The following is a 14,513-nucleotide window of genomic DNA, read 5'->3' on the forward strand; positions in this document are numbered from 1 at the left end:
CAAAAATGTTCTTGGCTAATGAATTTATCAGAGAACAGAAAAAAATAACCACACTCATTTCCTTAAACTGAGAATATTTATCAAAGCTATGGTGTTCTTTGAGGAGGAATGTTTGTTCAAGTTTTTTATTATCTTGGTTGTGAATTGCTTTTAATTTCTTTGATAAAGAGAAGCTTCTTTTATTCTCAGCTGTAAGGGGTTAAGCCTTTAGGTTGCAGTGAGATGATGCCAGGAACTGACAGGCTGATGAAGACAGGAGCCTAAAAGGACAAATTCAGCTGAACAGAGACTCTGGAAATGGAATGGATGAGGAAAAAGTGTCAGATTTGTCAGCTTGTTCGATTGATACCAGGGCGTTAACAAGGAAAACAGTGAGTAGAAGGGAGTGAACCTTCTCAGTAACTGTAGCAATTAAAAAATATCCAATATCACCCTGTTCCAAGGAATAACCAATTGCCAGTGATTGCCAAAGCAGCAGAGATGTGTGATGTGCCTGCATCCAGGGAGTAAGTATATGAATTGTCAGCCTGGAGATGTGTTAGCCCTGTCTGTGTGCTCATTACAGGATTAGCTCATGTGCAGTGGTTGGATGTGCTGCTTTCAGCATGGCAGAAGCTGTTGAAACGTGATCCATCAGAGTGAAAGGGACACCTGAGAGATCAGAGAAATACACTGAAGAGGAGACCTAGATTATTATCGCCCAGGAAAAAAAAAGAGGAGTAAGTAGAGGAAAGGATTTAGTAGAGCTGTTGACCTGGAGAGAGATAGGAGAGGAGGATAATCATGGCAAGCTATATTTTTATGTAGATTAGAGTTGATCTGAGTGTTAGAAAAGTTGGGAAAGTTTAGGAACAGTATTCAGAGAGTGGTTTTGTGAACAGAGCAGCATCTCAGTGCCCAGGGCAAAAGGCTGGGAAACGTGGAAGCTGTCCTGGTTCCTCTCCAGGTGGGAGCAGTGGAATGGAGCAGGAACTTGACCAGCCCAAGCAGGAGAAGACAGGTAAATGTGGATTTAATGCACACTAAAGAGGTTAGATTGTGTAAATCCCTTCAGAAACATTGACATAATAATCTATTTCTGTCTGTACTCGAAGTCCTGCTTTGACCCCTAAAACTGGCTTCCAGGAGTACTGCTGGACAGCAAACCATCATTAGCTTCCTCTGTTGAAGCTCCAGTGAGGCTGATGGATTATGAAGTTATTTTAAAAGCTCTGGTGTGGTTTGAGATGAAGGGTCATGTGCTGGTTTGTTATGAGTTTAATCTCCCCCCAACTCCTCATCCACATCAGTACAACAAAACCTCCTCAGTCAAAAGCAGTAAAACCTGGTTCCTTTCATTCCATAAAATACAAACTCACAGTCCTACAAGTTAGGCTCACACAATGTTTGTTTTGCTACAAAGTGCTATCCTACAAGCCAGGGTTGTTTTTGAGAAGGTTAAAGGGTATTTACCTGTACCTTATGCATTCATAAAAGAAGAAATCTAGTAGAGATACAAACAAACTTCTACAAATTGCATCTGTGCCCTGTAGGGTGCTTAAAATGCCAACCAAGACTTGAAAAGATGTCCTGCTGATTGAAAAAGGTTGAATTTTATTTCTCAGCCTCCTGTGGAGTAATACAAAGCTTTATATGAAAAGCTCTTATTTCCTTGCATTTTCCATTTTTCCCCCCACAAAACAGTAACTTCTGCTTATTTCTTACTCTTTTGAGAAATAATCATTATACCTTTCCCCCAAATACACTGTGGAATATGTTCAGTTTATGAAAGGGACTCTGTCCTAAAATGACATAATGTGCTTGCATTGAAAAACTTCTTTACATTAGCACTTCTAAGAGGAAAATGTCTTTTTTTTTTTTTTAAGTTTCTGTTGAATTCTCTTTACAGTCTTCAAGATTTTATTTGCTCTTTTCAATGCCATCACTAATTTTTTCTAAATTAATTTCACCGGGATCTCTCAGGACTCATTCTCATCAGGTAACTTTACTGTTCCCTTGGATATGGTCCTTTTTTACTCTATCTCTAATCTTTTCCATGCTTTCTTAAATTTTATGGTCTTATACCATCTTTCCCCATGCTCCTGAGCAAAGCCTTAATTAAATGATTTAAAATTTATGGCATGGTCTCCATAAATCTCTTGTTTCATCTTGGAAAGTCGTGAGAAAGCTTTCAGGCTTTTTCAGTGCTCTGGAATCTGATTTGTAATTCCATTTCATTTTCCCAACTGAAATACCCATCCTTGCTATTTGCATTTATGCCATCTTGATAAGTATTGTAATGTATGGACATAGAACTGTTGCAAAATCAGGGATAGTTCTCCTATGGTATCACAGGTGCAGTCTTTTAATTTCATTTTCTGCTTCAACAGTTTGCTCAAGCAGAAATTAGTCAGGGTTGAACTGTATTTTCCACTGTTGACAAATAAATTCTTGACTGACTTAATAAAGCAGAAGTGCACTGACTTACAGATCCACCACACTGGAGGGGAAAAAAAAATATCCTTAAATGTTCTTTCTACTTGTATAAGAAAAAGATCAGCATGTTTAGGGTTTTTAAACATTTTTCTTCTTAATTACTTTTTAAGGTGTCTTTCCCAGAATTTAGATAGTGCCCAGGTTAGGCTGTGCAGGGTGAGAAAGCTGCTGACAGGAGTGTGTGGGAAGAGGCTGAATTATAGTTCTCAATTTGTATCAGGGCTGCTCTGTGCTCTGTTTGTTGGCACCCCTGTGAACCTTCTGCTTTCTTGGTGTCACTGAACTCTGCAGCTGCCTTTGCTTAAGATCCCTCTTTTCCTAACAACTAAACTTTGTTAAGCAGGAGGTTGAGTTTTGACTTCTGCCTTTTGCCTTGCTCCTTTTTTTTTTTTTCTCTCATTGGTTTGTTTTGCTTTCTCACTTAGTGTCTGTCCTTTTTTTCCTCCCTTTTGCTTTCCCTGAAGCAACTCCTTGGGTTCCTTGTGACCTTATCTCTTTTATACAGATTAGAATAACCAGGCAATGAATTTTGACAGCAAAGTGAAGCAACCCTCTGGTTCAGAATTTTTATTCCATCAAGTCTGATTATCAGATTACAAACAGCATTTCCAGTCCTTATTTCAGGCACCCTTGGAAAGACCTTGCCCACTCTACTGGCTACATTAGGCTTGCATGTGTATATTTTGTTTCTGAGTTGACTTTATATATTGACATTTTATGTCTCAGGCTGCTTATTGACAAGTTTCCATTTTAATATTTTTTTTCTTTGATGTTACAGACTTGTAATTCTTAGGAAGTGAGGAGGCTTCTCGGTAACGGGCCAGCTGCACTGGGAGAGTTGGGTTTTTTTGCTTTAAATAACAAGTATAGATGTCAGTCTTTATTGTACAGATGACAGCTAAACTATGGCTTATAAAAAGGTCCAGTGACTCCTGGTAGTCTGTGAAATACACTCAGTGCAGTGTCTTTTGTGTGTGTGTGACAGCAGAAATGTAATGTTCTTCTGCTTCTTGCCTCTAACACATGGTTTCCATAGATACATCTGCTAAACACCAAATTTAGCTATTAGTTCAGTTCGTAAGTGGAGAATCTTAAAGACAGTGCAACAGGTAGAAAATATTTCATGTCTCCATGGGTAAAGTATAAAATATATCCTACTAAAGATCAGTATTAAGTATCATATTAAAGTTTCGTCCTCAGGCAGAACTGAATTTTGGTAGAGCAGACGTGTGTGGCAGAAACAACATCTGAAAACTTTCCAGCGGCTCGGTGGGGCTGTTGTGGCCTCGCTCGGGCTGTAGATGGCACCGTTGCTGCACATGAAAAGCTGAGCTCTTCCTCCCAAGGGAATTATCCTACAGCCGTTTGGAAGCATGTATTTCATGGTAGGACTTGGTAAGGGTTTGATAGAGCTCTTCTTTCGCTAGGATTAGAGAGAAACATGGAGAGAGGGGTTGGTTGGTTTTTTTTTTCCTTTGTGGAACAGTGCTTTGAAAAGCAGTTGGAGCTCATGGCTGAGCGAGGACCCATGGTATAAACAACCCAGTCAAAATTGGTTTTATTGTATCTCAAATGTTTAAATTTTCATCTAGAAGTCATCCCTTTTGCTTTGAAAACTTGTTTTCCAAAACAAATAAATACCACTCTTAAGCCTCCCTTGTTTTTGAAGCTGAGCATTTGAAATACAAATTAGTGAATGGATGTATGAAAAAAATAATAGAGATCAAGGCTCTCTGAAATCCTTCAGAGACAAATAGTTTCCAGATTCCTCTGAGTGTACTAAAAAGCCTGTAGCTGTAGGCATCCCCCTTCTCAAATCCGGGGATATAGTGGGAGCCAAAGGGGAAATGCAAAGGGGAGAGAATAAAGTGTTATTTATTAACAATCTGGAGAAATCTCAGTTCCTAAATGGTGAACTTAAAAATATAAAGGGTCTCAGAAAGTGATCTGTTTTTGTTGCAGATATTCACATATATATTTTCGTTATTCACAGATACTAGTTTAAACATTTTATGCATTCTAATAAAAGTACAACCTCTAAATTCTCAAAGGGAGTGGAAGAACTTTGCTATTAAAGTTTAAAAACAGCAAAAAATACCCTTGTGCAGGGAAATAAATGTAGCAGCCTGTCAAGATCAGCTGTAAAATACAAGTCTTGCCATAGTGATTTAAGTTAAGGTTCCACAAATACTAGGGAAAATGAAGATTATTTATTATTTGAACTTGCTAAGAATGTAAATGGAGGATAAGACTACTGGCTATCCAAGGTAACACAAACCATGAGAAAAAGAGGAAAGTATTTGCCATAATTTGCTCATGGAATAATAATATTTTTCAGTGAGGTATTGATGGGTGTTCATAAAGTCTGAAATAGAATAAACCCACTTTACCAATGTGGGGGGAGGAGCAGAGAAGGACGTAGCCACAAAAGTGGTTTGTTTGTTTGCTAAGTAACCTGAACAGGCAAAGGAACTTTCTGAATTTACGGTAATCAGCTCTTTTGAATGGAAATATTTGATAATCTTGTAAAAAAAAATAAATAAAAAAGGCAAACACTGGCTTCCTTTTTTATTGTTTTTATTTTAAGGAAAATATTAATGTTAGTATTCTTAGCATGTGATATTTTCCTCTCTAAAGTCAACTTACAGAATAGCCATGTTATTCCTTCCTGATTTTTTTTTTTAATATATTTTGGAGATCCCAAATGCTCCTGGAACTTTTTTCTTAGTTCACTCCTGTGCTGCAACTGTGTGTCTGCCAGGCAATAGGCAAAGTAAGTCCTTTCACCTGATGTACTTGGGGCATCTTGGAGGCAGGTGAGTGCTGGGTCAGCTGTGCTTCTGTTCACCTGTGAGTAATTATGTCATCATCTAAGGCTCCAGCTCCTACTGATTTTTTAGAGATTATGAAAAATTAGATACTGGATTGTAATTTCTGCCTGAGAGCTGTGTCAGAGATGGTTTTCAAATGTTAAGCAACCCTTCTCTCAAGTGAGATCTGTTTTTTGGGTTTTTTTTTTTTCCAAGAGAGGGAAATACAGGGGGTTGGTAGAAGGGGAACCATAAGGGGGTATATTCATTTTAAATCCAGCACAGTAGATTTGAATTCATGCTGTGTTCATGCAGTGTTCATTAGAAAAGGCCTTAAGTGATACGTGAAAATGAGGATCAAGCACACCATTATATCTGATAGATTTTTCCAAGGAGTCTGTGTAGCTTTCAGGGTTAGGTGTGAAATATGGGCATGAAACTGAATGATCAAAATCAAATGAGACAAACCATCTTTCCTAGCATTAGCGTGGAACTGAGGCAGAGCTGATGATTGATTTTGTTTCTCTTTCTGTATTAGGGTCACTTTTTCGAGGTAGTTCATTAAAAGCTGATGCCTGAAATTGTTTGCTTTTCCCATTGATCTGTGTGTACTCGGTTCATTTACTGTTCAAATCATCGCCCTGCTGCTTACAGCTGAAAGGCGCCTGCTGCACCAGGACTGCTCAGGCATCAGCTCTTTCTGATCCCGTTCCAAAGCTGTCTAACATGTTTCCAAGGAAGGGGGAGCAAAGGATAGGGAAGGGCGTTCGAGGAGTGTTTTGGCTGATGCATCTCTAGCGACACCTTGTGGGATGCTTCACAGAATCGCCTTCAACTTTTCTGGGGAAGGAAGCAAGGTTTGTTGTACAAAAAGCTGCTCAAATACTGGGATACACTTAAACCTTTTCACTCACCTGTAATTAAAAATAAGCTATACTGATAAACCTTCTCATGTTAAAGTTGTCCTTCCTTAGTCCATTGAGGTGTTAAACACTTCACCCATTGTGGGTGTATCAATAATATTACCTAGAAATAAAATTTAACTCTTAGAAATGAAACAGATTTACTTTCAAGTGAAACAATGAGAAACGTCAATGTTGCAAATCAGCTGGCATTATTTAGGTGTACTCAGTACAGAGCTCATTGTCTTGCCTGGTAAAGGTTTGATATTCTGAGGAAAAAGTGGCCAGGAAAATGATCTCAAACAATAAAAAAAAAAAAGGGTATTTAGAGAACTTGATACTTCATTATGCAATAATTTGTTTTTAGAACATTCTGGTGATTTTCACCTACTTGTAAGATTTTTTTTCCTATTGAGTGATACTGGATTTAAATGTTTTATCTATGTATGTTGAAAGATTTGTTTCCTGTTGCTTGCTCTCATTTTGTGGAGATGCTCAAGACTGTGGGTAACCAAAATCTCCTGTAGAAAATGTAAAAAATGGTTCTTTTTTATGTTCTTAAAGTTTTATGCTCGTTGCAGCTTCACCCATCTGGCATTTGAAAATGCTTGCTGCCTTGTGCTGGTCAGAAGATGAATCCCAGCTAACCCCAGGGGAACAGAGCAAATTTTTTTTTGAGACAGACCAGTTTTTTAGCAAATTTTGAACCAAACTGAAGTAATTTGAACCAAATAAAAAACTGAATTTTTATTGCTGAGCCTATGGGTGTGGAGATCATTGCAGGGGAGATGGGAGATGTAGCAAGATAAATTGCTACATGAAGATAATTTGGGAAAGAGGACTGAAAAGAGATTGGAAAAATAGCTTGCTCAGAAGAATATTTCTTCTGCCTGTACTTAAGTACAATGAATGGAAATTTAGCTTGATCCTTTACTGACTGAGAAGGAGAAATTGGAGACTTCTAGAAAATGCTGTGGGTTGTCTTCCAGCACAGCCCAGCTAGACTGATTAGTTTTTTGCTTGGGGTTTTTTTTTTTTTTTTGTCATCTTTTCCTTCCCTTGCATGCCTAGTGCCTCTGGCTTTCTACCCCTCCCTTAGCCATTGTAGGCTTCTGTGGAGTTGTGTGATTTATCCTTTAATTGGTGGCCTTGATTCCACTGAGAGTGTTCTTTGCTTCCATCTTTTCCCTAGATGGAAGCCCTGGGCCAGCTGAGCCTGAGAAAAGAAAAAAGGGGTCTCTAACACCTGAATCCACTAATCAGTCCAGAGGACCTCTTCTATTCAAAGACTTCCCACAAAACCCTGCTGTGAAAGAAAGCAGCTCTACAAATGGGTGAGTTTGATCTCTAATTTATATAGTAATTAATAATACACTAACAAGTTGGAGGAGGTTTTAGCGAGGTCTTCTTCTGCAGTTCATGCGGAGAAATGAAGCTGTTTTATACCCCTTACATTGCTTTCCTTTTAATTTATGTCTATTGATACTGTCTGCTTACTTCTTGCTTTCCATGCCTGGCATTTGAAAGTGTGATGTTTGACTTGTTGCTTAGTTTTGTGGTGTTTTCTTTGCATGCAGATAGCACAGGTAGAGGGCAGAGGCAAAAGACAGATTGACCTGCTGGTGTTGCCTCCAGTTTCCATCCCTCTGTGGTGAAGAATTGGAACTTTTGTAGCCAAACTTAGTACAAAGCTGATACCTAAAGCAGCTCTTGTTGGGGGGCTGAGTGCAGAAGGGCCATGGAGCTCTGCAGTTTTCATTGTCTCCTGGACTGAAGCAGACAGGAGTTGTGACTTGGTGAGGTAGCACTGTGGTCCAGTAGCAGAACATCCCTGGGTTCAGGCTCTGCCTGCTGATTTTTCCCCAATAACGTGATGCCACCGTGAACTTCCTGGCGTGCCAGTGCTCTCAGAGCCTCACTCACTGGGCAAACACCCAGTTACTAAAAATCCTAATTGCTGGCATCTGTATTCAAGGCAGGAGGCAGCCCCTTCTATGAACAGCCTACGTATGAAACAGCCCACGTAGTTTGCCTTCACTGTGCAGGGGAGTTTATCTTTACTAGAAACAGTAACTTAAAAGGTGACCTTCATACTTGGTGAAAGCAGCAGAGTGCTTGGCTGTGACTCATGGAAGGAGCCCAGGTATTGGGGAATGGTAGCATTTCTCTCTACTGCCTCGTACAGCAGTTCAAGCAAGCCTAGTTCTGTGTCAGGTACCATATGTATTATGGCTCTGTCCCTGCTGGAATCCAGAATGAATCAAAAGCTCCAAAACCACTGCTGGCTGCTGAAATCAACTCTGTTGGCTCAGCCGGGCTTCAGGGTGAAGCCTCACTCTCTGGTGTGTGTCTGGTTTCAGCTTTAGAATAACAAATCCAGTTTGGATCGTAAGCCTCCAGCTGAAATAAAAGCCATTTTTTTTCTGTAGTTGTATCACCTCCCTAGGGAATTCTTGGTCTCCCTCTTTACTGTGATCTTTGCTGATTTTTGCCTTCTTTGATATTCATTGGTGCTTTACTTCAGTAGGAAATCCCCTTTTTTTCAAATGCCTTGTGATGACTCAGTGCTGCTGTTTGCTTCAAACTGAAGGGGATTCCAACTATGAAATTGTCTTATTGCTAAAATAGAGTCCTGTTCCATTGCGTAGGTTGCAGTTGAAAGCAGAGAAAGGTCTGGGGGAGTTGTAGGGTGAGCAAGCAGTGTTGCTGCTAGTTTGTTTACTAGGGGCTTAATGGCAATTCCAGTAACAGGATCACAGAATCACTGGGTTGGAAGAGGCCTCCAAGCTCATTGAGTCCAACCCAGCCCTAACACCTCAACTAAACCAGGCACCAAGTACCACATCCAGTCTTCTTAAAAACACATCCAGGGATGGTGACTCCACCACCTCCTTGGGCAAACCATTCCAATACTTTATCACCCTTTCTGTAAAAAACTTTAATCTAATATCCAATATATTTTCCTTTCGTGCAGCTTAAGACTATTAAGAATTTCAAGGGAAAAACATTAAGAATTTAAGAACATCAAGAATGTCTTCTGCCTTCCTTAGCAGACAACTGTCTTTTCAAACCAAGACTCCAGCTTAGTGTTGTTTGCAAATTTAGTAATGAAAGACTCAATACCCTCATCCATGTTGTCAATAAAAATATTGAGCAGTAAGCAGCTTTGAAGTCTAGTAGATCAAAACCAATCTCTAGCTGTAAAGCAGTTCTGTTTCTCTGAAACTGAACATAAAGTACCAAAAAACAACCCCCAAACCATAATAGTTTGTGTGTTTCTAGCAATGGATAATAAAATCAGTTCATCAAGAAACATAGTTTGGTTTGGGCTTTTTTGTGTGTCTGTGTATGTTCATTAAGGATTCAAAATTGAATTGCTTTAAGAATGGTTCTTTCAGACATGGAAGATTGCTTTCAATTTTCTTTCTTCATTATAAATCTGATGATCCTCATATTTTTATTGCTGTTGGTTTAGCCCTGCTGGTTTAAGCTGCAATGTTCTGAAACTATCGTCTCTCACTTTATTTCATCTGAAGTAACTGCTGCAGTGCTCTGTCATGCTGGAGTTCTGACCAATTTCCAAATCCCTGTTTGTGCATACAGGAGATGGAGGTTGTAGTTTGAAGTAGGCTTTGGTCCTGTCAGGGATGCAGGCAATCCAGGTCTATCCTCTGAACACTGACTTTGCACCCTCTTTCAGCTCTAGATTTCTGTCCTTATTTTCAGAGTTCACCTGAGAACTTCTACAGGCTGCAGCAAAACAACCCCCCAAACCACAAAAGGCACCATTTAAAGGCATTTTGTATCGATGTGTTCAATATTAAGATCTTGAAGGCTGTGGTTATTGAGCATTGAAAAGGATCATGAGGGTGCTGATTGCCACAGTAACACTCTAGTTGAAAAAGAGTCTCACTACTGGTTTTACAGCATATTGCTGGAAAGGAAATAAGTTAATAAAAACCACAAAGATGTACAATTTCCCATAGCCTAAAGCTGTAAGGAAGACAGCAGTTAAAAAACCACTCTGAGCTGAAGGTGGGAGGATTTCCTTAGAAGAGTGCTTGGAAAGGACCTTCCTGACGGGAGTGTCTGTGCTGAATGAGAGGACACAAGTCCATCCCTCAAACCCCAAAATGCTTTTGGGTTTGCATCTCTTCAAAGGTATTTAATGCTGCAGACTCAGAATCCCAGAGCAGTGCCCTATAGTGCCTGACTGGCTTAGCTGCAATCCCCTCAGGTAACAGGACCAAAGGCTGAATATGCTTTTTAAGGAGTTTAGGTTGAACTAACCTTGAATGCTTGCAAACATTTAGAAGACTTAAAATTAGTAATCTGTCAAAGACTCACTGGCACTCTGCTGTAGTTTAAGGCTTCCTTCAAAATAGGATGCACAGAGAACTTCAGAAGCTGTGAGTAAGGTCATGATTGATAGGTGGATAAATATTCCTACATTATAAAATGCTCCTCGGTGTTTAATGTTTTTTCTAGGTTATAATTGCTGGGGAAATACATAAGGGAAGTAGAACTTTGTTGGCCACAACATTTCAGTGCTCCAAGAACTTTTTTTTTTTTTCTTCCTAAAGGAAAATAGAAAAGAAAAAAACCTTATCTCCAATCCAGCAAATGTTTTTTCCTTACATCATTTATAAAAATGAATCATTTTAACAACTTTTTTCTTTACTGTTCAAAGAAGTTTTACATTTTTCTTGATTGTTCCCCAATGCCTATACACTGCCTCTGTCTATGTTTTATGAGTAAAATCTAAATAACACAAGGGTACAGTTTCCATAAAATTGAGGTCATATGAGGTGGAAATAGCAGCCTAAGATCAGGAGTTCCTTCATTTTTATAGTCCTTTCTTTTGGTAACAGGAAACAGCTCTAAGGCAGCTTGCTTGTAGTATATATAGGAGTGTTTGCCTTTATAGATTTCTGTGTGTGTGTCTGCATGCTTATGTGATGGAGAGCTGCCTTAGGAATATTTGGATCTGGCTTCTAACAGCCAGAGAGATCTCTCTTGTGTGGTTATTAGCTTTACCACACACTTGGAGAACAATATTGCAGAGTTGTAAGCAGATATTACTCTTGATTTCACAAAAAGGGAAAATTAGATTCATATGCTTCATGGGGAAGGTGGGGCAAACAACTTCTGCTTCAGCATTATGATGAATGCTGGTGGTTATGGAAAGGTCATCAGATCGTCCAGAGAAGCTGGGAAAGAGTACTGTTCTCATCTGAAATGTAGATCTGTCTCCTCTCCCCACCTTCCTCTCCTCCAAAGTGCCTTTCCTCCTGTCCACCAACAGCCAGGATACCTCCTCTGAGATACCCTCACTTCTCTTTGCCTTGCCAGCTGCAAACCCAGGTGGAGGCATCTTCTGTTCAGCCACCTGTACTGAGGGCAAACACCACCTCTCACTGGGTACATCAGAGTTATTTCCTTTCTTCCTTTTCTTACTTTGCTTTCTTCTTCCTTTCACTTTTAACCCACACCTATGTTGTTGTCTATCACCTTACTCCATTCTCAGCCCTGTCTCTGGAGGTATCCACTGTTCTGGGTGAACACAGTAGCTGGTTGCACTCCTTGCTGCTGAGATAAAAATCAGAAACCAGAAAAACGTAGTTTTGTGGTAGATCAACTTGTTGAGAAAATTCTAAGTCCCCTGGGATTTGTCTGATTTGATTTTTGCAGCTCAGCCAAGAAATTGCAAAAGGCAGGAAAGTGTCTGCAACTTGCAAGTTTTGGCAGTCCCTGAATCTGGGTGAAAATGGTTGCTTCTTGCGAAAATACTGTGTCTCCATGTGGTAAAGGTCACTTTTCTGTCAAACCACTAAATGTTGCTTTAAGATTTCATTGACGTAGAGAGTAGTAAATTTAGTATAGCTCCAGGGTTGACTTTTTTCTCTTGGTAATTGGCAAGCAGGTAAAAGTGCTTAAGGACAGGGATGAAATCTCACAGAAGCTGGTGCAGAAAGAGAAAATGCTTTCTTGGAGGGTTTAGACACTGCTTAAAATTAGGCATAATTCCAATTAATGTAAACACTGCAGTAATTCAGTAAAAAATGTAGTGGTAGAGAGACCAGTGGGTGGGCAGTCAGATGGAGAACAGGATGGCCTTACTGCCAAGAAAAAAGGTTTGTAGTGAAACCTCCCTGACACTAAGCTGCATGCTTAAAGTTTGTGGGATTGACAAATGTGATGGAAGGGATGTTCTGCTGGAACCTGCTGCTGGTCTGATGTAAAGCCTGTTGTCATAGTTGATGTTGTATCAAACTTCATGAACATCTTTAGGAAAACCCAGTGAAATAGCATAATATATTTGAATAAACGTAAAGAATTCATAGAATCACCATCTAAGACCTCATAAAGGAGCTGTGGCATTTCCAATTTTTCCATAAGGAAGAGAGATTTTGTTGTGGGTGGTCTTCTGTTCACGGCTAAGCAGGAAAGCCACACAGTGAGCAGGAAAAAAATGGGTGGGAAGTGCCTTGACTTTTAATACATCTCAGGCAAAAGCTGTTTTAGTCCAAACTAAAATCAGAGCAGTTCACTAAAGTTTAGGGTAGAGTTGGGCAGCAGCATCTCCCTCCCTCAGAAAGCCACTTCTGTGAGGACAAAAATATATTTTAATAGTATATCAAGAGTGGATAAGAGATAACCTCACCTTTAAGTGTTTAGTTCACCTTAAAAGCCTGACAGGCTGGGACTGGCTGTCTCACTGCTACTTCTTGATCTGGGCCATGTGAACCTGTTCAAGACATATGCAACTAAAAAGAGCAGTCAGCCTGCTTGTGAGTGAAGCAGAAGAGAGTATTTTAGCTTGAGAAAGCCCTGAGTGCGTGGGAGCAGTTCTCATTTGTGCACCAGAGAGAGAGGAGGACAGCTGCAGGCAGCCAGGGAGAAAGTAAGGCTTGGGTGGAGGACAGCAGGCTGCCTTGTTTCAGCAGAACAAACTCCTGATGCCCTAAGTGTGGTATCAAAGTGTCAGCTTCAAGCTAAATCTTTGAACATTTCTGTGCAGCAAATCTGTCTTAAGCTGCCTCTCCAGAATACGGGAGTCCCAAAATGTTTTGAGCGCTTTTGAAATTACTTTCCCCCCCCCCCATTCTTCTTTCCTCTTTGTAGTGGTCTTTTCTCTCCTGAATAATACTTATGTGTCAATTAAGCCTTTTACAAGTCACTGAGGATCTGGTACTTTAAGCTGTTGTCTTTGCATTATATTAAATTTTCTCTAACTCATTTCCTTATTTTTCCCCTATGGGAAGCCCCTAAACAAGCAGTTCTTCAGTGGACTATAAAATAATTTGAATGGCAACCATCCAACCTGGCCTTTTTCTAGATAAAGGGTTTGAGTATGCATAAGAAGCAATGAAATTTTTACTACCCACTTGTGATTGGTGTAGCCAAAGGGGTTTTCTTCTTCTGAATGGGGGCAGTGGGAAAGTCAGGTAAAAAGGTGATTTCTGCTGTACCCCCACAGTTTTCCACTGGACATTAAAAGAAAGGGTTCCCCCTTCAAATTTTCCATTGACTGCTTTTCTCTGCCTCCACAAAACACTTTGCTGTGCCTGCCTTGCTGTGCTGAAAATGTCAATACTTTCATATCACCAATGTTTACAGGAGTTAAAAAAGAAAACCCTCTAATTGTTTGAGTCAGGAGGGCTGTGAAGCTGCTGTTACAGGAAAGGAAGGGCCCACGTGTTCCTCTCCTCCTCTCTGGAAGCAGGAGGGATGCTGTGCCCTGTTAAACTCTTCAGCCCAGATGGAGCATCCCATCCCTGCCTGTGCTTGCCTTGGGCATGGCTGGTGCTTGGAAGTAGCCCAGCAGAACAGGAAATGTCCAGGCTCTGAAGGACTCCATTTAAAATATTTTTAAGTATTTTGTATTTTATTTAGGGAATGCTTCCCAGAATCAATTCTCATCTTTGGTCACTTCTCTTAGCTCGTGGGATGGCATAAGAGGGCACCTGACCTTAAAGCCTTAACAGTCCTGGCTTTGCCTTGTCCTGCACGAGGAGTAAAGCAGCTATTCCTGGCAGAAATCACATTGGTTTGGTTGAACAGGTGATGGATGATAAACCCAGGAACTACACACATACGAAGTTTTAATTTAGTCCCATCATTGTTGAGCTGACAGGTGATGACAAAATGACAATGCCCTGAGCTATTTCCACTCCCAGTGCAATTAAGCATGTTGGTCAGTCCAAAGGTGAAAGCTGTGTTTGAGTGCAGTGAAAGGCAAAAACACAGAAGGCAAAATTCACTGTATTCTGTGTGAATGCATTGCTGAATAATATTTAATGCTATTCCCTTCTTATTAATCCAG

The 14,513-nt window shown here is 40.1% G+C and overlaps 1 protein-coding gene across 6 annotated transcripts in view; it reads left to right on the forward strand.

Annotated features, from left to right (window-relative positions):
- Nucleotides 1-602: 602 nt before the first annotated feature.
- The window catches only part of TNIP3 (TNFAIP3 interacting protein 3), a 55,416-nt gene continuing 41,505 nt past the window's right edge, over nucleotides 603-14,513 (forward strand). The window contains exons 1-5 of one of the 6 annotated variants that reach the window (XM_086888171.1): nucleotides 603-719; nucleotides 947-1,006; nucleotides 3,664-3,870; nucleotides 5,173-5,248; nucleotides 7,380-7,521. The gene's annotated coding sequence lies outside the window, so the exon portion shown is untranslated. Of the gene's footprint in view, nucleotides 720-946; nucleotides 1,007-1,865; nucleotides 1,979-3,558; nucleotides 6,143-7,379; nucleotides 7,522-14,513 lie in introns of those variants that run through there. The other 5 variants (XM_086888168.1, XM_086888170.1, XM_086888169.1 and 2 more) reach the window with 5 other exon arrangements.

This window comes from Cyanistes caeruleus, chromosome 5 (genome assembly GCF_971803275.1).
Source record: "Cyanistes caeruleus chromosome 5, bCyaCae1.hap1.1, whole genome shotgun sequence".
Classification (NCBI taxonomy): Eukaryota; Metazoa; Chordata; class Aves; order Passeriformes; family Paridae; genus Cyanistes; species Cyanistes caeruleus.